This window comes from Pelodiscus sinensis, chromosome 8, assembly GCF_052426305.1.
Source record: "Pelodiscus sinensis isolate ZL-2025 chromosome 8, ASM5242630v1, whole genome shotgun sequence".
NCBI lineage: Eukaryota > Metazoa > Chordata > Testudines > Trionychidae > Pelodiscus > Pelodiscus sinensis.
This window is the reverse complement of record NC_143059.1, coordinates 5,227,536-5,249,114: the sequence shown is the minus strand read 5'-3', so window position 1 is coordinate 5,249,114 and position 21,579 is coordinate 5,227,536. Positions and strand designations below refer to the sequence as shown.

Here is a 21,579-nt window from a genome sequence, read left to right as displayed (position 1 = left end):
TTTAAACTCCCACCTGCTCACTGCCATGTAACTGATGCTTCACACTGCTGCATCCCACAAATTCTGAAGCGATGTGTAAGTGTAAAACCCCTGATGTTCTCTTAGGGGGCATCTACACCGCAGCGGTATTTCAGATTAACTGGCGTCATTCCGAAATAACAAAGAGTGCGTCTACACAGCAAGCCGTTATTATGTTGAGCTGGAGGACGTCTTACTCCGACTCCCCTCATTTCACGAGGAGTAAGGGAAGTTGAAGGAAGAGTGCTCTTCCTTCAACTTCCTGCTGTGTGGACAGCTCCAAAAGCCAAATTAAGCTATTTCGACTTCAGCTATGCAATTGACGTAGCTCAATTTGCAGAGCTTATTTCAAGTTTTTCCCTGCTGTGTAGACATGCCTTTAGATTTCTTACGCCTATGTATACCCCCGATTCAGGTGTAGGAGTGTCCAAGCTGGAGTAATTCACACCAAATGGCTGGCAGAAAGGAACAGAGCAAGAAAACCAAGTAACAAAAGAGTCTAAGAAGTTGTCTGTGCATGTAAGCTTCACCCTGTCGGACTCTCTCGTGCATTGATGAAAGAAGTAAGTAGGTCTAGGGGGAAAGTGTGTACCTAGTACATCATCTCAGTCTGGATTGTCTCATCTGTAAAACGGAGAATAATACTGGCTCTTTTTGTGTGGGGGGTAGGGTCCATTCGTGATGGATTGTAGCGTGCTTTGAAACACCCCTTTAGGAGGACCCATAAGACTGCATCAGACCTGCAGTTTCACTGGTACCGTTAGAAAGCAAAGCATGCCTCTGTAAAGTATTCCCTTTCAAACGCCAAGGATGCCTGGATGAAGAATCTGGTTTTGCATTAAAAGAGGGGGATGCTAGCGATGTCTTTAGATAAGGCTGCAAAAGGGTTTCTTCGTGAGCTCCTTATTTAAAACCACTTCTGTGTCTGAAGCATTTGCTTCGGGGCTGAAATTTTCCAGGCTTCATCTCTGTCCCAATTTTTTTTTTTTTTTTTTTTTTTTGGTTTAAGTTTGAGCAAAAACAGTGCGGCCACTTTTAGAACACAGGGAAAATGTGTGTGTGGGGGGTGGGGGAATGTACTTTCTCTGTTTTTCAGGCACGGGGGAGGAAATGTTATGGATCTGAGTTCATTCAAAATAGAACCTTCTTGACTCAAAATAGCATGACACTTGTAAGCTTGCATGGAAACAACTGAAGTGGTGAATTAAGACGGATTTTGTGATTTTATTTTCCAGCTGTTGTAGATACAACTGCTTAGACTTCCTCCCACACTGGAATAGTGGGAGTAACTAGAGCTGGGAACATGTGTAAAGGGGGACTCTAATTTATGCCACTGTAGATTCCATCCTGGAATATGGCCCCAATGGATTATAGATCCAACATGCAAAATGAGTAGAAGGAGGAATCCATTTGCAGGCCATGCTAATGCACAGACATTTCCTGTATCTGTCCGCTCATGGCCTGGTGGACAGGCCAGGAAATAACTGAACAGAAGAACAATATTAATAAAGCCACCGTCAGGGAGTATAATAATTTATGGGAGTACAGCCAGCACCCACCTGCCGTAGGCTGGGACTCCAAATGCCTCCTACAGAGGACTCTGCATCAGGATCAAATGCAATTGTGGCTACAGACAACAGGATGTTTGTCTCATTCCTGTTTAATCTTTGATGGATCACGGCCCCTAAATAACAGGGCGGCTGCTTCCACTGACTGCTACAGCGGTTGGCGAGGGATACAGCCGAATCTGTGGAATGAAAGACCATCCGGAGGGAAACAGGAGCATGAACAGTCACAAAACTCCAGCTGTTCTGGACAGCAATTCACTCCATGGCCATGCCTGCCTTGCTATCCTCGAAGGAGTAGGAAGAAGATGGAAGAGCCAGAGAATGATAACACAATTAAAAATGGTAACAAACTAATATTGTAACTAACAAATTAAATATTGTAACAAACAAATTAAATATTGTAACAAAAGGGTGTTACAAAGAGGAGGGAGAAAAATTGTTCTCCTTGGCCTCTGATGATAGGACAAGAAGCAATGGGCTTAAACGGCAGCAAGGGAGGTTTAGGTTGGACATCAGGAAAAACTTCCTAACTATCAGGGTGGTCAAACACTGGAATAAATTGCCTAGGGGGGTTGTGGAAGCTCCTCATGGTTGGTCCTGCCATGAGGGCAGGGGACTGGACTCGATGACCTCTCGAGGTCCCTTCCCGTTCTAGTGCTCTATGATTCTGTGATTCTATAAACTGGCTAGTAGCTGTTTGGAGAGTTGTGAGAGGCTGTGAGCTGCTTCTGTTGCCTGATTGGCCTCAGTGTGTATCAGATGGATGGTCTGTCTAAACTGGCACAGATTTGCTGCAATCGATCACTGACTGTCTTTAGAGGGAGTGCTGTCCTTTGTGCCTTCAAAGGCAAGGCCTACACATGTGCATGAAATGGCATCCAGGCCATACTCGAAGGCCTTGTACCATCTGCCTACCACAGGGAAGAGTTCCTTCCAGTAATCAAAACAATCACACCGAGAGACGGGCCAAACCATTATTATCTCGCTCAGACAGACATGTGACAGCAGCACTCTGCTTTAGAATGAGAGATGTGCTTCTGGTGGCCAACGGTAACGGGGCTGGAAAGAAAGACATTGTTGTGCGTTAATCAGCGATTAAAGCCTTATTTCTCCAAGCGGGCAGGTCTGAGATACCGAGGTCTCCGAAATGCATCTGGAGACTATATATGAGGTTCTAGTCACTTTGTCAACTCAGTTTTTATGGGATTTGTAGCAGAAACAGGCAACAATTCAGCTGTACATCCATGATATTTCAAATCTGTATCTCAGAGTGTGGGGGGTTTGAATCTGGTTTTCTGGGTCTGGCCCATCTCTAGTTAATAGTAACTACAGTCCAGTAAAGTACTTTCTCTCTTCTTCTCTTCTCTCTCTCTCCCTCTCTCTCCTTTTCTTCTCTCTCTCTTTCCTTCTCCCCTCTCTCTCTGCCATTCCTACATATACGGATTTGTAAATAAATACAGCACAATATTGATATTAAGACTGGTAGAAATTTTTGTGGTAAAACTTTTTTGTTATTGTAACATTAAGGTTCTGACTAAATGAAAATGTTCTTGGACACAGCCTGCTTTCCTCATTTTTTTTAATTTTTTTGTTTAAAAAAACAATAACTCACAATCGGAAAATTTTGGGTGATGACCCTAAATTGTTATGCTTTCACCAGTTTTGGGTTAAAGAATATTTTTGAGTTTTATCTGTTTTCAATTTTTTTTTAAGTTTTTGAAGACCAAAAAATGTTAGCCTTTCACATTTCTCATTTTTTGATAAAAAGTCAAAATTTTTGGAGAAAAAAATTCATTTTGTGACAACTTCTATTATAGCAGCTCTGAAATGTTAGGGAAATTGACAGCACCTTATAATTAGCTCCATATAAAATGCGAGTAGATAGCTTCCTTTCATTTGAATGTCGAATGCTTCACTTCTTCTGCCTCTCCTCTTTGCTAAAAGGAAAGATCCGCTTTTTATTCCTTGATTGCTTCGTTATGATCCTTTGGATCGATAACTGTTCGTAAGGAAGTTTATACGCATATCCAATTTCTTGGAGCTTTTGTGCTCAAAACTCCTAAGCTGTGTCTACATTGGCACCCCTTTCCGGAAAAGGGATGCTAATGAGACCAGTCGGAATTGCAAATGCCGCGGGGGATTTAAATATCTCCTGCGGCATTTGCATGAACATGGCTGCCGCTTTTTTCCGGCTCGGGGTTTTGCTGGAGAAAAGCGCCAGTCTAGACGGGATCTTGCGGAAAATAAGCCCTTTTCTGGAAGATCCCTTATTCCTACTTTCAAGTAGGAATAAGGGATTTCAAGTAGGAATAAGGGATCTTCCGGAAAAGGGCTTATTTTCCGCAAGATCCCGTCTAGACTGGCGCTTTTCTCCAGCAAAACCCAGAGCCGGAAAAAAGCGGCAGCCATGTTCATGCAAATGTCGCGGGGGATATTTAAATCCCCCGCGGCATTTGCAATTCCGACTGGTCTCATTAGCATCCCTTTTCCGGAAAGGGGTGCCAATGTAGACACAGCCCTATTGACCTCTCTAGAGTTTTACCTCATAGAAAAGCTTCAGGTGCACATTCCAAATTCAGATCTGGAATAAGACACTAGCCAGGCTGGAAGCTTGAGGCCAGCAGTCCTGTATAAATGTCCTTCAGCACTGTACATAGTTTATATATCCTGATAGTGTGGTGGGGTTGGACTGGAGATAGACCCAACACCAGGGTTGGACAAGGGCAATGGGATGGTTTCTAGATATAGCCCGCTGGCCCTTTGCTGTGTTTTTAATTCAAAGCCTCCAGACCCAAACAATTCTGGGGAGGGGGGGGTAAGTCCACAGCTCACCCCCTTCTGCCCCAAGCCCCGCCCCTTCTGGGGGTGGAGCCAGCCCATGACCACGTACCAAAATTCATTAAGTGGCCCCCCGAGAAAACGATTGCCCACCCCTGCCCAACACTGCACAGGAGAGATCGGGCATCCCTTGGGTGGCGTCCGGTAAAGAAGAATCCCTCGAGGACAGAGAAAATTATTTGTGGTGATGTGGCCATATTGGTGCCAGCTTATCCAGGTGGGGAAGAGGAGGTCACATCCTTTATTGCAGTAATGTTCAACCTTTTTTAATTTGCGACCTCCAGGGCTGGACACATTTTTTGTTGATCAAAAAACCCCCACCCCTGCCCCTTTAATTTAAAGCGCCAGTCCCCTGCGCTCCCTCTACCCCTGCCGTGGGTATGTCAGGTGCCGAGCCAGGAAAACAAAATGGCGGCCGGCACGGTGCTGAGACCCCCCAGGAAGACAGCCGTGACCCCCACGGGTTGCGCACCGCTGCTTTATTAGACCATTTTCTGTTGGCAAGAGAGGCACGCTTTTGAGCCACACACAGAGCTCTGCTTCAGGTCCTTCTTCCCAGCCAACTCAGCTAGTTCTTGAGGGGAACAAAGCCCAGTTCCTGTCCTGACTCCATTCCCTGCTCATTCCGTGTCCCCACCCTCTCCGCCTTTAAGGGCCTCCAGGTTTCCCTCAGCCGGGAGTCTCCTCTCTCTCTTACCCATGAGCCTCTGCAGCAGCCAGGTGTGGCGTTCTCAGCAGTCTCCCCAGGAGCTAGGTTGCCACACCATGTGGCCTTTTGGCCCCTCCACCTGTACGGACGGGTGGCTGGTTCAAATGCAAGCAACGTTGTCACCTCACAGCCGAACCTGCGCTCCAAACCACTCCGGCAGAGGCCCTATGGATTTAGTACCGAGCCACTGCTTAAAAGCTGATAGGCCATTGCCGCCTCCCCTCCTCATGACTCCGTGGCCTGAGGAACTTTGAGCAAATCCCAAAACCTTGGGGCAAGAGGGCATTTGTCATCCAATTCGTAGCTTCCCCTAATAAGCGCTGCTGCTCCCGGCCCCTGAGCGTGCCACCAGGATACGAGCCAACATGGTAAGCCAGTGCCTGGAAGATATTTGCAGAAAACTCTAGGAAAATTGACTGATGTTTTTTGCTTAAACCGCAGGATTTTCTGGCATATTAAATCACTGTCCCGTTATTTAAAATTAGCCTTGCTTCATAACTGACCTGCCAGGTAATTCTCTGAGGAATGCAGATAAAGAGCCAAATGCTGCTCACAGCTCTAGCATTTGTCACAACTGTCTGTAATTTTTATGTCTGTCTAACAGGGGCTTATGAAGCAAACTGAATGCAAAGAAGGAAGGTCTTGTGTGGAATCACTGGATGGAGACCCAGGAGATCTGGTTTCAGAGCTTGGCTCTGTCGTATTATGTAAGGGAATATTTGCTTTACAGAACACATTGTTCTCCTGTGGAACTCCTTTCCACTAGATCTCATTGAGCCAAGAGATCAATAGCGTTCAGAAAAGAGCTCTTGTTACAGATCAAAGGCAGAGGCACCCCAATCGAATAATCCCATCAACTATTCAATTAGTTAATTAATCTACATTTAACATCCCTAGTCCACAGATAAATGGGACAGGAGGTATTCTAAAACAGAGAAGGGACACACGTCGGGCATTTGCTAACCAGGAATCGACAGGAATTAGAAAGAAGCTTTCTCTCTTTTTTCCCATTTTGGCAGCGGGTGGTTAAACACGGGGGCAATTTACTGAGGGTTGTAGTGGCTTTGGCATCGCTGACCATTTTTAAAACAAGGTTGGCAAGTTTGAGAGAGACGCTGGAATGCAAAAGGAATTCTTGCGGGATGGGTGTCAGGCTTGTGTGACACGGGAGGTCAGACGAGGTGAATGCATTGGTCCCTGCGGACCTGACAACCTGTTAACTCAGAGGGAGATGACGGAGCTCAGCACTTCTCTGCCTTAGGCTGCTTGGGGTACGTCTGCATGATGGGATACGGTCAAATTAAGACACGCCACTTCAGCTACGTTAATTGCGTAGCTGACGTCTGTGGCGGCACGTCGGCTTCCCCCCCCGATCCTGCGCCCTGTCTGCAGCAAGATGAGACTCCGCTAGCCAGTGGAATCGAGAGGGTTTATTGCTTCTGCAAGATACAGCACAGCCTAGGTTCTATGTGGGCATCGAAGTGAGGGGCCAGGTAGCCTCAGACCCCTTGGGGTAGGGTCCACTGGCCCCCAAGACCCCAGTACTCAGCCTAGTCTCTTCTCTTCATGTTTTCCCAGCCAAGAATGACTCTTCCCCCAAACCACACCCTTCCTTTGTTCAACCTCCTCCCCTCTTAGGTGAGAACCGGTTTGGGCCATGGTCTACTAGACATGGGGGCCCTCAGGGCGGCCCCCCGCTGGGCAGTGCTTACAGACAGAGGCCAGTAGGGGTCATCCACAGCCCACATCTCAAGCATAGCGACCCACGGGTGGACCGTATCCCCACTGCATCACAACGTCCAAGGACTTAACTCGACTTCTGACGCTGTCCACAGTGCAGGAAGTCGACGGGAGTTCACCGGAGTGTCCGTCTCAGTTCGAATTGGCGTGTCTTCATTAGACCCGCTAACTCGAACCCTGGAAGATCGACAGCGGCAGCTTCGAACTTCTCTGTAGTGTAGACGGACCCCTGGATATTGGAAGCTGGTGGGGGCAGAGATGGCCTTTCTGTGCTGTACGGCGTCTAGCACAGTGGGGCCCTGATCCCTGACTGGCCTTTCAGATGCTACCAAGAGACAAGGCCAGATGCTACCAGAATCATCAGAACATCAGAACGGCCGGGCTGGGTCAGACCAAAGATCCATCCAGCTCAGTGTCCTGTCGGCTGACAGTGGCCAATGCCAGGTGCCCTAGAGGGAGTGAACAGAACAGGGAATCATCCTGTGATCCCTCCCCTGCCATCCATCTCCGCCCTCTGACAAACAGAGGCTAGGAACACCATTCCTACCCATCCTGGCTAACAGCCATTGATGGACCTAACCCCCATGGATTGATCTAGTTCTTTTTTGAACCATTAAAGTCCTTGTCTTCACAACATCCTCTGGATGCAAGTGGTTCCTATATACTATGAGGTGAGATTCTGAACTGGATGGACCATTCGTCTGCTTGGATGTGACAAAGATGAAATGCCAGACTGGATCATTGCCATTGGAGTCCTGGTCTTCCCTACATCCTCAGGCAAGGAGTTCCACAGGTTGACTGAGCACTGTGTGAAGAAAAACTTGTTTCTTTTAAACCTGCTACCTATTAATTTCATTTGGTGACCCCTAATTCTTACGTTATGGGGACAAGTAAATAACTTTTCCTTAGTCACTTTCTCCACACCCGTCATGATTTTATAGACCTCTATCACCTTCCCTCTTGTTAATACATACCGGCTGTGTCTAGACTGGCATGATTTTCCGGAAATGCATTTAACAGAAAAGTTTTCCGTTAAAAGCATTTTCGGAACAGAGCGTCTAGATTGGCACGGAAGCTTTTCCGCAAAAAAGCCCCGATCGCCATTTTCGCGATCAGGGCTTTTTTGTGGAAAACAAATCTGAGCTGTCTATACTGGCTGGCCCTTTTGCGCAAAAGTTTTGCACAAAAGGGACTTTTGCCCGAACGGGAGCATCAATGCAAGAAGCACTGATTTCTTACAGTAGGAAGTCAGTGCTTTTGCGGAAATTCAAGCGGCCAGTGTAGACAGCTGGCAAGTTTTTCCGGGGAAGGGGCTGATTTTCTGGAAAAACTGGCCAGTCTAGACATAGCCACCCTATATCTCTTAGGGCCCCTCCTCACTCCTTTTTGAGCACCTAATGAATAAATAATCATCATGATAATGCTTTGATCCTGACCCTGCAGTTGGCAAGAAGAGGACTCAGCAATGAATCGGAGCCAAACACAGAGGATGTGACTGCGACCAGTGTCTTTTTGCAGGCCAGGCTCGTGTGGGCCAGAGATTCCCTTCAGTTGCTTACTCCAGTGGTTTTCAAACTTTTTATTCTCAGGACCCAGTTGAAGAAAATTCAACTCAATGTAATTTGACTGGCGTGTGGGCTCTGGAGTGGGGTGCAGATAAGCTTTGGGGTCTAGGAAGGGACTCCGACTTTGGGGAGAGGGGCACTGGGGCAGGAGAGGCTTACCTGGAGTGGTTCCCAGTGCAGTGGGGGTGCTAAGGCAGCTTCCTGCCTCTCCTGGCCCCGCAAACCAGGCTGCCCCCAGAAGCAGCCGGCAGCAAGTTCCTAGCCCATGGGAGTGTGGTGCTAGTGCTGGGGGAAGAGGCAGTGCACGGAGCCCTGTGTAGTCTCCCCTCTGCCTCCTAGGAGCCGGGCCTGCTGCGGCCACTTCTGGGGTGCACACAGTCTGTGGTGCAAGGACAGGCAGGGAGCTGCCGTAGCTCTCCCACTGCTCCCCTGATCCCCCTTTAGCAATGAGCCACAGGGCCCAACATTCCACCCCCCCAGTGCTGGGTGGCACCCCGTCATTTGGAAAACCCCGGGCTTAACCCAACATGTGCGCTCCGGATAGCAGACGGGGAGCCGCACCGAGTCGGGATCCTTCCTAGCATCGCAGTGTCTGTGCGCCAGCCATCCCCAGAACAGACTACGGGGAACATCCAAACCAAGGCCAGAATGAGTTGGGCTCTCATTCCGTTGACCTGGTTTTACACCAGGACAACTGCCCTGTCTTCAAAACCGCTTGCAGCAGGTTAAGGGAGTAGGCCCTTAATGAGAGATATAGGCTCCCTGCATAATCAAAACACGTCCCATCCCTTTTGAAAATCCCATCTCCACTGGGCAAATGCTTCCTCAGTACATTCATGTTCTATATCTGAGACTGTGTATTTACAGAAACCGGCCTCCCCCTCTTTTTCTGAATGTGAGCCACGGGGCTAAATTAATGTTTGATCTATTATCTCTGGAACATCCAGACTTATCTGTTGTTTACATTTTTCCTCCGAATGGAACAGCGAATTATATTAGTCAGGAAGGGAAAAGATTGGCCAGCAGGCTGAGAAATCAATGGTTGGCAGGTCACGTTCTGAAGTCAATGGGGAGTTTGATTAAACAAGGAATGCCGAATTGAACCTGACGTTCGTAAGGCAGGATGAAGAATTATTCCGTTCCTTAATGCATTTCCCAGACCTCAGCAGCACTCAGAGAGGCGAGTCTGTTTCACTCTGCCATCCAAATGTGAGACAAGCAGATGGGAAGGAGGATGGAGGAAAAGGTCCCATGGCTTTTAGTGCATATTATTAGACCTGTCTATGATTCCCAGCATGTGCAATCTTCTTGCTGGGTGACGTTGCAGCTATGCTAGCAAAATGTGAGTCTGCATCTTATTTGTGTGATTGATCCAGCATGTATTGCCATACCAGACAGTCTCCCGTCTTCTGATCCATATTAAGGCTGAGCGGTGCTTCCAGTTCTGGCAAATTTGCACTGTTTTCACATGGGCAAGGCTGTCTAGTGGTTAGAACACAGTGGAGCCTCCTGGATTTTCCTGCGGACGGATCTCTCCTCGCAGTACAGTACGGATGAAAGCATAACGTTACTCCAGTTCGCACACAGCAGTGGGCGAGACAGCTGGATTCCAGGCTGCTTTGTGCGCTATTAGTCGGTGAGCGTTCCAGTGGGTTTTATTACCCATGTTTATGTGTGAAGCAGAAAGAAAATCGCTTGCTGTTCAGATCCCAGGAGGGCCGTGAAGAGCTGGGAGGTAGAAACGTTGACTCTGGCCCTTCTAAAACTGCGCCTGGGTGATCTGGATGCGGCAGAGAGAATCCGCTGGGAGCTGCAGGGTGCCACCTTTACAGTGGGACTGGCTCTCCGGGTTCTTGTCTGTTTCGGGGGGACTACAGCTGGCTTTCAGTTCTTGCTGGGAGCCCATGCCTGCTGCTCACCGTTCCTCTGCTTACTGGGAAACGTGACATTTCACGCAGGGAAAAACGGATTGCACCTTCCACTAAAGAACCTGAGAGAAGGAAGGATGGAGCCAGAGGGGGGGCAGAGAGGGGCGCCGGGGGATTTGATCAGCTCACCTATAAATCTTTCAGCCCTGCCAGCTCTAATAACAATGCCAAATAAATTCTGGCATGGCAGGGGGAATCCTACCTTGCTATCATGTTAATAATCCAGAGGTATTTTCCCCATGTCAGGTCCCCCCCCCTTGTATCCTCTTGGCAGCAATTTATTTCCACGCTTTGTTAGGCGGTGATTGAAATGCCACAGCTCCTCCTGCTGGAAAGCGCTGAAAAATTCAGCCTCTCCCCTGCTCCTTAAACACCAGGGCTGCCATTGCACAGCGGGGAACGGAAGCCCCCCCGAAATCCCAGCGGTTTCCTCGACTCCGAAGGATCCCTATTGCACCTCTGTAGTCGGTGCTGTCACCTTGCTTCTCCTCAAGACTCGGTCCTTCGGCCGGGAGGCCCAATCCGTCTTTCAGCATGCAACACGGCCCCGGCCTGCATTTAATTCGTGACACGCTCCATGCGCGGCCTTGTCTCAGGGAGAAATCTGAGCGTGACGTCAGCGACGGGGCCCTGCTCGGCGTGGGGCAGGAAGGCTCGGTCCGTTCTCCCTGCCCAACCCCATGCCCCAGACTGTTCCACGGATTTAAGGCCGTGGCTGGTGCGTGGCGCAGGCACGTGGCTTTCCTGGCAGTGCTCCGGGGTTAGAAAGATCAGGCCCCAGCGGCGTTCCAATGCTGGCCCCAATTTGTGTTTCCAATGCGACTGGAGCGATCGGCCCGTCCACGAGCTTCCCATGCATTGGGACTGTGGGTCAGACCTTCTGCTGCGGCAGAGGGTGCCGTGGAAGGGAGGAGCAGTCAGGCCCGGGGGCTGCTCTAACGTGCAACCGTGGGCGTGGCCCTCGAAGAATCTTCTGGGGACTGCTGGAGTGCACGGAGCTCCAGCCAGACATGCTGTCCACCCCTCTCCATCCCTGATGGGCATTACGCCCCACCAAGGACACTGAGAGACTCTCCGGCAACGGCCCTGCAGCTAAGCTCCCGTGTCCTAGTGGGTCTCCTGAGTGAATATTACAGGAACCTCGGAGCTTCTGGCACCAAGCGATAAGGCAACAGACCCCTGAGTGACCCCATGGCCTTTCTATCAAGACCACACACCTCCACGAGCGACACCATCGTAGGCCCTAACCACATCATCCACCTGCACAGCCTCTTGTGGGAGAGACGCCAGCCAGTGCCAGCCGGGCCCCTTGGCCCTGGGTAGGGGCCACACCGCGCAGTCTCTGCGCCAAAGGCGGGATGGACACAAACAGACGTCAGGAATGGGAACACACACAAACCCACAGGGGACGTTTTAACCTGCCTGGGCTCGCACTCCTGGATTTACAAGTAGCCCCTCTGCTCCCAAGGAAATTCACCAGCCAGCTACAGAGAGAGAGGTGGATTGGTATGCAGCTGCAAATTTGACACTGGTTCCCTGGGACTCAACAAAGGCATTAACTGGATGTGGCATTCTAAAGCCAGTTTTCCCTACATGTATCACCTCATTTTTATGTCAAAAGCCCCCACCCTGCAAGGGAGTGCCTCTTTTAGTGTCATCCTCCGGCTGAGAAGAAGCGTCCTTCTACCCCCACAGTGGGGCAGGCTCGCCCACAGAACAGCTCCCTCCCCGGGGAGTGGTCTAAGTGCTGGGCCACGTAGGGCACCAACATCCCTCATTAGCATATCTTTTGCCGAGAAAGCTCGCAGTATAGACGTAGCCTAAGGGAAGGGGTATTTCTTATGCGTCCATCCGCCTGGGCCTGCCACACTCCCTGCTAATGTGTAAAAGCCGATTTCTCCCTGGGAATCCACCAGGCCTGCCTGCTTACCCTGGCCAGGCTGTGGCAAGTTTGGCATCTGTTCTTTTTCAACCTCCTCCGTGCACTTAAAAAGCCCAGGCCTCCTCTTCGTCTGGGGCGCCGGCTCTTTCTAAAGCTGCCTCTGGCCTGATTTATTGCTGTCTCCCACTGCGGACCTGATTTATGGCTGGCCCTGTGAATTCGGGCTCTAAAAGCCTAGGCAGGACTAGGCGGTGATGCAGTTCCCGGGGGGATGCTCAACATTGCTCCCTCCCAGACCAAGGCCTGCCAATCGGGTGGGCAAAGGGGGCAGCTTCCCCAAGACCTGGCAGTTCTCAAGGGCATTGATATCCGTGATTGACATCAGATGTATATTTGGCCTCACATACTCTCGCTCTTCTTCCCCGAGTTCTAATAGAACCTGCGGCTGTGAAGGTGAAATAAAGGCAACGGCGAATTACCTCTCGCCCACTTCATATTGCTTGTTTCTCTTTGCGTGTCGCTCGCCCTTCTCTAGGGCTGTTTCCAGACTCAGGGGTTTTTTCGAAAAAAGTAGGCTTTTTTCGAAAAAACTTCCCCTGCGTCTAGACTGCAGCCGCGTTCTTTCGAAATTAAATCGAAAGAATGTGGCTTTTATTTCGACGGTGGTAAACCTAATTCCACGAGGAAGAACGCCTTCTTTCGAAAGTGCTCTTTCGAAAGAAGGCGTTCTTGAAAGCAAACAGGCTTTTTAGAAAGAGCATCCAGACTCACTGGGTGCTTTCTTTCGAAAAAGCGGCTTGCTTTTTCGAAATTCCGCGTGCAGTCTAGACGCTCTCTTTCGAAAGAGGCTTGCAGTCTAGACATAGCCTAGGGCTGTTGTCAATTTCTCTTTTTGAGTCCGTCCAGTGTCTGGGTCTCAGAACCAGCGCAATGCAGCCATCTGTGGTTCCAACGCTTTGGAGGGGCGTTCACATCCCAAACATGAGCCGTCAGGGAAAGAAAACAGGGAATAAGAGTTCAACTGCTTTTGAAAAGTGCCAAACCTGGGGAAACACGATTCTTCAAAGCTCTAGGGACACAACGGAAGTCCACAGATTGTGCCAAAGTTTTACCCAGCGAGCGCAGTTAACGAGAGAACCAATTTAACAAGGGTTGTGCTAGATTGTCTATCACTTAAAGTCTTTGCTAGGGTGACATTTTGTGGCCTATGTTAAGCAGGTCAAACTCATAATGAGATAATACCTGTTTCTCAAAAATGTGTAGCAAGACCAGGAAGAAACCGTTGACTTACATATGCCTTATTCTGGGCCTTAGCTGCAAGTTGCCGCATCTTCGGAGCTGCTGCAAAGAATATGGAATAACTGGAGAAGGAGCTTGTAACATTTGTTTTCTCTCGCCTGCAACTCATTAATTTGAGAACAGAAAACTAAAGTCTGGATGGCCCAGAGCTGCCACGGGTCACATGTTCTCTTGAATATTTGGACATCTAATTAGTCTTTGCTTTTCAAATTAGGGTACTTTGGACCAGAGTGTACATTAGATCAGTATTTCTCAACGATCAGTCCATGGACCTAAGATCATTCACACAGCGTAGTTGAGCCAGTCCCGGGTATAAAAAAGTCTGAGAAAAAACTGCCTTAAAGGGTAACATTTCTGTGCCAACAGCAGCACCCTGGCACATGGTGGCACTTAGGTAACAGCTGGGAAAAGCAGGTTTCATAGCTAAGTACTACCTTCCTTCTGCAACAACTCTTTCACTGGAATTCTGGGTCCGAATGCTGTGAAAGTTGATTATTCCATTCATACGAACATTAGAACAGCCAGACTGGGTGAGACCAAAGGCCCATCTAGCCCAGCGTCCTGTCTGCCGACAGTGGCCAATGCCTGGTGCCCCAGAGGGAGGGAACCGAACAGGGAATCATCATGTGATCCCTCCCAACACCCATTCCCAGTTTCTGACAAACAGACTAGGGACACCATTCCTACCCATCCTGGCTAATAGCCATTAATGGATCTATCCTCCATGAAATTTCCGAAACCTATTAAGGTCCTGGCCTTCGCAACATCCTCTGGCAAGGAGTTCCACAGGTCGACTGTGTGCTGCCTGAAGTAGTATTTCTCTTTGTTTGTTTTAAATCTGTTCCCTATTATCTTATTTCACAAAAGAAACAGTTACAAATGCTGCTTCCCTCCAGTCCCCCACCCAATTGTTGGATGGGGAGGGGGGAACTGAAGAAATTTTTGTCAGCACGCCATGCCATAAAATCCCAGTCTGGGTCTATTTCTTTTGATACCCCCAATGTGTGTGACCTGTAACTCTGCAATGTGAAATATACAAAGGGAAACTTGAAACAGACATGTGAGGGAATATTAACATCCAAGCGTATGGGAAGCTGGAAACAGACAGCTGTGTGTGTGGACTTTGGGAACTGAGGCAGCATGAAGGAGATTGTGAGGTGTATGTTGTGTGAGATTGGCACAAAAATCCGTGAGGAAGAGAGAAAGAAAAGAGGAAAAACAGAGCTAAGGGTCTGGAGTAGATGGAAAGAATTAACAAGAAGATCTCAACCGCAGAGGCAGACCAAGCTAAAAGGACAGCCGGAAAAACACACTCATATGTGGTGGTTGTTGTGAACTTCCTCATCCCCTTCTCGTTCAATGAGTTTAGCACTCACACCGGACTACACACCAGTATGGCCAGCCACAAATGTTCAAAAAGCATCAGTGAGAACCTCAAAAATCAGGAGATTGGCTTTAAAAATTGCGAGGGCTTTTTTGAATAATAAATGCTGGGTTCTTTTTATTTGTCTTCTGGTTTGGAATATTGAGAGTATCCATTTGGAAACTTTCCTCTGCAACCACAAAGGCTAGAAACGTACTTTTTATTTCAGTGCCAGCTGACAGACTCACATAATGGCATGACTCCAGGAGATGGAGATTTTAGAAAGACCGCTACCTCTAGCCCCAGCGGGGGCAACTATCGCAAAACCGGATTGCATGGTGACTTTTCAGCTATCAGAAAGCAATTATATAGTTATGTAATTCACCACACAATCACAGCCAGCTTTGCTGAGACCCAGGGAAAACCACAAGCCACATGTCTCCAGGCCAAGCCATTTGTGTGACATGACATTTTGATAACTGAAAACTGTGCTAACTTATTTATACAGCAAATGCCTCTGGGTTTTCAAGCAAACCCATCCCACAAATGCTGGGGCTCATCCATCTATTCTGTGATTGCCTCTTTGGCAGGGGCGCATCGACGTGAGACTTTTCTATCGGGTGATTTTTTTTTCATTAGGGAATTCTGAAGTGGGTGGAAACTGCATTTTCTATGTGAAGATTTCAATTTTGCCCAGACTGTTCAATTTTCCCATCAGAAGACCTGAAACCAAAGCAGAACACTTCAGTTTGTTCCACTGACCTGGCATATTTTGTTTCAAGTCAGTCTGACATTAAAATGCATCTGCCAGAGGATGGAGTACCCGTGCTTCCTGCTCCGATCCTCCCTTAGGAGCCGGTCTCCTTAGCAGGCTACATTTCCCAAATGTGTTAAGATTTTGGAATTGACATTTTTCCGAACTTTCCATTAAAATGTGGAGATTTTTACTTCAAAAGCTGGAATGTAGGTTGAACCTCGTGCGTCCTGCTCTCTCTGGTCCAGCAACCTCCGTTGTCTGGCATGATTTTAATTAGTCAGATGTCCAATTAGCATGGGTGTGGCCAAGTTTCCCGCAGTCCCTTAAAGTTTCTTTACAGCCACCAGTTTGGGCTCTTGGTGCTCCGTGATGTTATTTAGTTCTAATTTACCCCTACGTATCAGTTCTAATTTGCCCCTACGTATCTTTTAAGAGCCCAGCAAGAAGTGGAAGTATTGGTAATACTGCTAGACAATATTGACTTCCTGTGGTTCGGCAAATTCTCTGGTTCTACACCAGTCAGGTCCTGAGGGTGTCAGACTAGAGAGGTCCAACCTGTACCAGAATTTCCCGGAGGACAGAACTTCTGACTTTCAATCAGCTCTGTATTGTGCATGAATTGGGAAGAATTTTGGGGAAGTCAACGGGGGACGTTCAAAACTGAATGTATAACAGAACGCTAGACACAACATTTGTGATAGGGAGACAGGCTAACACTGCATAACATTTGTGTTATGAAGAGTAACCAGAAGACAAAAGAAAGAGATCTTGCTGCTGTTCTGTTGTGTCTGCAGAAAAATGCCATGTTAAGTCACTTTCACTAGTGGCTTTATGTCAATCTGATTTCATGGCCACGCACGCATATGAAATCGATAGCCTGGTAATTGATATCAAAATCTCCCCAGGCCGGACACCTGTACAGTTAAGCAGGAATGGAAAAGAACGGCGCTTTTGTATGACGATGCAACAGGCCGTTTGAGGTCACAATTTTCCTTTTGTACCGCTCGGATGAAGAACGGGGGTGCAGGGGAGGGAGGAACCGTGCCCTACGGTCTCATTCACTGCCACGTCCTTCAGTGATTTCTCAAGAAATCCCCTTTGCAGAGATAACTGTGGGTGTGAGGGAGATACTGTAAGTGTGACTCAGGCATAAATCACGTACCTGCGCAAGCTGCCTAGGAACAAACATTTCAGCAGATTGATTCCGTTTTTAAAGACTGAAGCTCCAGGTTGTTTTCTTCCCCAGATTTTGATCTGCAAGCTTTGTCTAGTTAGAGGCCTGGGGTTTAATCAGTGAAAGCCACAATGGGTCTGCATCTGCAGGGTGGAACTACAATAGATTTGATTAACTCACCCTAAAAAGCTGCCTTCCCTGTCATAGTCCAGATCCTCTGGCTTGATCAATTTCCCCTCGGTGCAAGACCAGGAGGGAGGCCCAACAATGGCGGAAACCAGCCCCCTCCCTAGAGATTATGCCCAGCTGCAGAGGGTTCCGTGAATCTATTCTGGTAACCGCAAACCAGGTAGGCACCCGAGAACCTTGCATGCCTCCAGCAGCGAGACTGGTGGAATGGTTACTAGGGTAGTAGTGGTTTTCAGACGTTTTTTCTGGTGACCCGATTGAAGAAAAGTGTTGACGACTGAGCCCAGCAGAGCAGGGGAGAAGGGCTTTGGGGGGTCAGGAGTGAGTTTAGGGCTGGGACAGGGGGCTGGGGTGCAGGGGTGTGGGCTGTGGGGTGGGCTAGGGATGAGGGGTTCATGGTGGAGGAGGGTCTCTGGGCTGGGGTAGGAGGTTGGGGTGCAGGACTGGGGCATGGGCTTGCTTCAGCAGGGGTTTGAAGGCAACTTCCTGCCTCTCTTGGCACCATGGACCACACTGTGCCCCCAAAGTGGCCAGCAACAGGCCTGCCTCCTGGGGGGGCGGGGCAAGCAGTGGCACATGGCTCTCACCTGTAGTCACTGACCTTCCCCAGCTCCCATTGGCTGGTTTCTGGCCAATGGGGGTGTGGAGCTGGTGCTCAGGGTAGGAGCAGCATGGTGGGCCCTGTGGCCTTCCTGCCTGGAGCTGGACCAGCTGCTGGCCACTTCTGGGGCGTAGCATGCTCTCAGAACTGGAATTGGCTAACGGGTTTTGAAGTGTGGATTGTGACCCAGTCTTAGTTGGCCAGCAGGATCCCTGGGTGCTGAGCAAGGCCACCCAAAGCGTGACATTCTGGTTCACGTCCTGCACTTTGAAACCCACTGCTCTACAAAGACGCAACGGGGCCGCGATGGCTGACTCCGTAAAGTGCAGGCGATACATGGAAGAGGGCTACCTTCCTACCCACTGACAAATGAGCTGTAGGAGATGGCTGCGGGGGAGGGAGGGGGCATCCCTCTTTTGCCTCGCTGCTTCAGCTCGCAGGCCGTCTTCCCAGAAAACCGACTTCCCGGGCTGGTTCCGCAAGTCTCTGATGTCCTACGGCAAAATGATGAATTGTTCCGCGAGGGTTGAAAATGTATAGGACCTGGGGCATAAACTCTCCATTAACGTCTTCCCCCCCTTGCACACAACCGCCATACTCTCTGTAAGCCCGCATTCCGTTATTTTTCCCACGTAGTTCTCCGCTGTACGCGCTTCCTAATTTAAACCTTTGTGCATATTTTTGTGTGCAGGCGCTGCTCCAATTCGCTGCCTAGAGATTAGTGGTATGCACAGTAACCTGTCATCAACTTGCAGTGATGGGCTGTAGGGATCTCTCATAATTGTTGCCCTATGTGGTCTGGTCTTCTTGTTGGAGCGAAGGATTGCAACAATTAATGAAAATGAAATCGGACGCGATCTTGCCTGTTGCCTCGGTGGAGTTCAGATCGAGTACATAAAGCTCTGTTGCACGGAGGTCCACGGGGCTACTCGTGTGACCTAAGAGTTATTCATATAAACAAAGATTTGGGGGTCCGTCCCGGCCCAGGCTCAATGGGGTCGAAGATGAATCTAGTCCTCTTCATAATTTGGGGGCAAAGGGCAAAGTTTTCATAAGTGATGCCAGCCACCTATCAGGAGCGCGTGGGGGTTTTGTAAGATATATTGAGTGTTTCTAATGACTTGATTCCTCTGAGGCGGTGCTGGGGGATGAATTTTCCTGTGATGCTTTATGGCTCCGGTCCTGAAAAGACAAATGTTGGAGCAGCTGAGTGATTCAAAATTAAATGAAACCAGAAAGCGCTTGTAAGGAGTCGAGTAAGCTCTGTGTGTGTGACAGTGCCATGTAGAGACATTCCTGATAGACAAGAAGCCCAACGCACGCTGAACAGAACAGGCTGCCCCCAGCTGGAGCATCAACTGCTCTTTAACCCCATTCAGCTCAGTTTGAGCACATTGCCTGGGGTTTTCAATGACAGATAAGGGAGGGTATGTCTACACTACCACCCTGGTTTGAACTAGGGTGGTTAATGTAGGCAACCGAAGTTGCAAATGAAGCCCGGGATTTGAATTTCCCGGGCTTCATTTGCATCTTGCTGGGCGCCGCCATTTTTAAATCCCAGGTAGTTCGGACTCTGTGCCCGCGGCAACATGCGGCACGGACTAGGTAGTTCAGATTAGGCTTCTTATTGGAACGAGGAACGAGGTGGAACGAGGTGTACAGGTAGTTCGGAATAGGAAGCCTAGTCCGAACTATCTAGGTCGTGCCGCGTGTAGCCGCGGGCACGGAGTCCGAACTAGCCGGGATTTAAAAATGGCGGCGCCCGGCAAGATGCAAATGAAGCCCAGGAAATTCAAATCCCGGGCTTCATTTGCAACTTCGGTTGCCTACATTAACCACCCTAGTTCGAACTAGGGTGGTAGTGTAGACATACCCTGAGTTAGACCTTCATGGGACCTAAGGGGGATCATGTCTAAGTGGTAAAGACCCACTAAATTGAACACAGCAGGTGCTCCTGGTCAGCGCCGATACTCCACGATGCATGAGGTGTAAGGGAAACTGACGGGAAAGTTTCTCCGGTCAACCTCCCTCTGTGGAGACGGCACCAAGCTCAACTGAAGGTCCATCAACTCCAGTTATGTCCTTTATTTGCATATCCTAAGCCAGTGGTCACCAACCAGTAGATCAGGATCTACTGGTAGATCTTGGAACCTCTGATCCTAACTGGTTGGCCAAGAGATTATCAAGCCCAGCACTTCGGTTGCCCCCCACAGACGGCTGCACATCTCCTGCCCTTTGCTTTGAAGCTGTCCCCTCAGGTGTCTCTGCTCTCTGTGCAGGGCAGGGGAGGGGTGCTGATATCAAGATGTCCCCTCTCCCACCCTGTGCCCTATCTCCCCTGAGCAGAGAGGGGGCACAGCAGGACTTGGGAGGGAGTTTGCTCGCTGCTTTTGGGAGGGTGCAAGGTCAGGACAGGGATGAGCCTGCCTTAGCCCCACTGCACCACCCCCCATGAGCCACCTGAGGTCAGCAGGGCCCAGCTGGTACCCACATCCTGAAATCCTACCCTAGTCATGAACCCCCTCCTGCACCCAAGCTTCTGCCCTAGCCCCGAGCACCCCTGCATCCAAATGCCCTCCCAAAGTCTGCACCTAGAACCCCCTCTGATACCCCAACTGCCTGCCCCAAGCTCAGGTCAGAGCCCCTCTCACACTGCAAATCCCTTAATTCAAGACCCGGAGCCTGCACCCCAACCCTCTGCCCCAGGCTGTTGAAAGTGAGGAAGGGTGAGAAAGGGAGGGAGGACGGAGTGAGGGGGGGCTCAGCGAAGGAGCACAAAGGAGGCGGGGCAAAAGTATTTGGATTTGAGGTGGATCTTGGATTGGATTTACATTCAAAAAGTGATCTCATGCTTAAAAAGGCTGGAGACCACTGTCCAAAGTTGACCTCCAAGTCTAGTGTAGACCTGGCCTTCCACCTGGCTGGCCACAATTTAAACTGTGCCCCCAGACCGGCAGTTCCCAGCTGCGGACGAGATGGATTGGGATGGGATACGTTACAGAGCCACTTCTCGGAGCAGCACTGTATCTCGCTGCCGTGATACCAATCGGGGGGCACATCCCCGTAAGGACAAGCAGAGCTCTTCCGGAGAGTACATCAACTCATCTAGCTACATGCCTCGTTTTCCAACAGGCGACATAAACGGCATTTCTGAGGTCTGTACCCACTCAAAGGTCTTACTTTTCAGTCCATAAAGCCGTATAAACAAGTCATTGTCTGTAAGACCAATATTTATATCCCCATTGATTTATTACATAATTAGATGGTAACAGTGCACAGTGACACTTGCGTTTTTATGCCTGATTTTGTAAGCAAGTCGTTTTTAAGTGAATTGAAACGTGAGGTACACAAGACCAATTCGACTCCAGAAAGGGGTACAGTAGTCTGGGAAGGTTGAAAGCCCGTGCTGTATTTATTTGAAAGGAAGAAATAGCCAATAGAGGGAAGAATTAACACACATGATCGTAAAGATGTACCTTACAACCTACTTTCCCCTCAGAAGGGGTGGCCGAAACGGCTGACTTTCAAAAAGCATTTCAAGAGACCGGCGTGAGCGCATTGGGTTCTCTGTACCAGAAACATCCACATACGCGCCCTCTCAGCAATCAACTAGCTAATAATGAGAAAAAGTGTTCTTCCTATGCAGGAGCCTTGACGGTCTGTGAAATGACAATGAAAGTCTATTGACCCTGACACACAGGAAACAATGAAACAATGTCATGTTTTTAAAAAAGGGAATTCCACCTTGTATCTCAGTAAATACACGAGACTTTGGCATCTCAGGGCCTAGAACACACCCGCTTAGATTTCCCCCGGGGTGATCTAACATTACTTAACATCAGCCGTTTTGCACATCATTTATTAAAGACATTAAATATAGCACTTAGCTAGCATGAAATATCGCCCCGATTCTTTTATATACAATAACCATTGTGCTTACAATGACTT

The 21,579-nt window shown here is 49.1% G+C and overlaps 1 long non-coding RNA gene across 1 annotated transcript in view; it reads left to right on the top strand.

The window, feature by feature from the left end:
• LOC112544967 (uncharacterized) overlaps window positions 1-3,041 on the top strand; it is a 41,469-nt gene extending 38,428 nt beyond the window's left edge. Inside the window, exons 2-3 of the long non-coding RNA XR_016350139.1 lie at window positions 434-581; window positions 1,254-3,041. This is a non-coding gene — a long non-coding RNA (uncharacterized LOC112544967). The remainder of the gene's footprint in view (window positions 1-433; window positions 582-1,253) is intronic.
• Window positions 3,042-21,579: the final 18,538 nt, after the last annotated feature.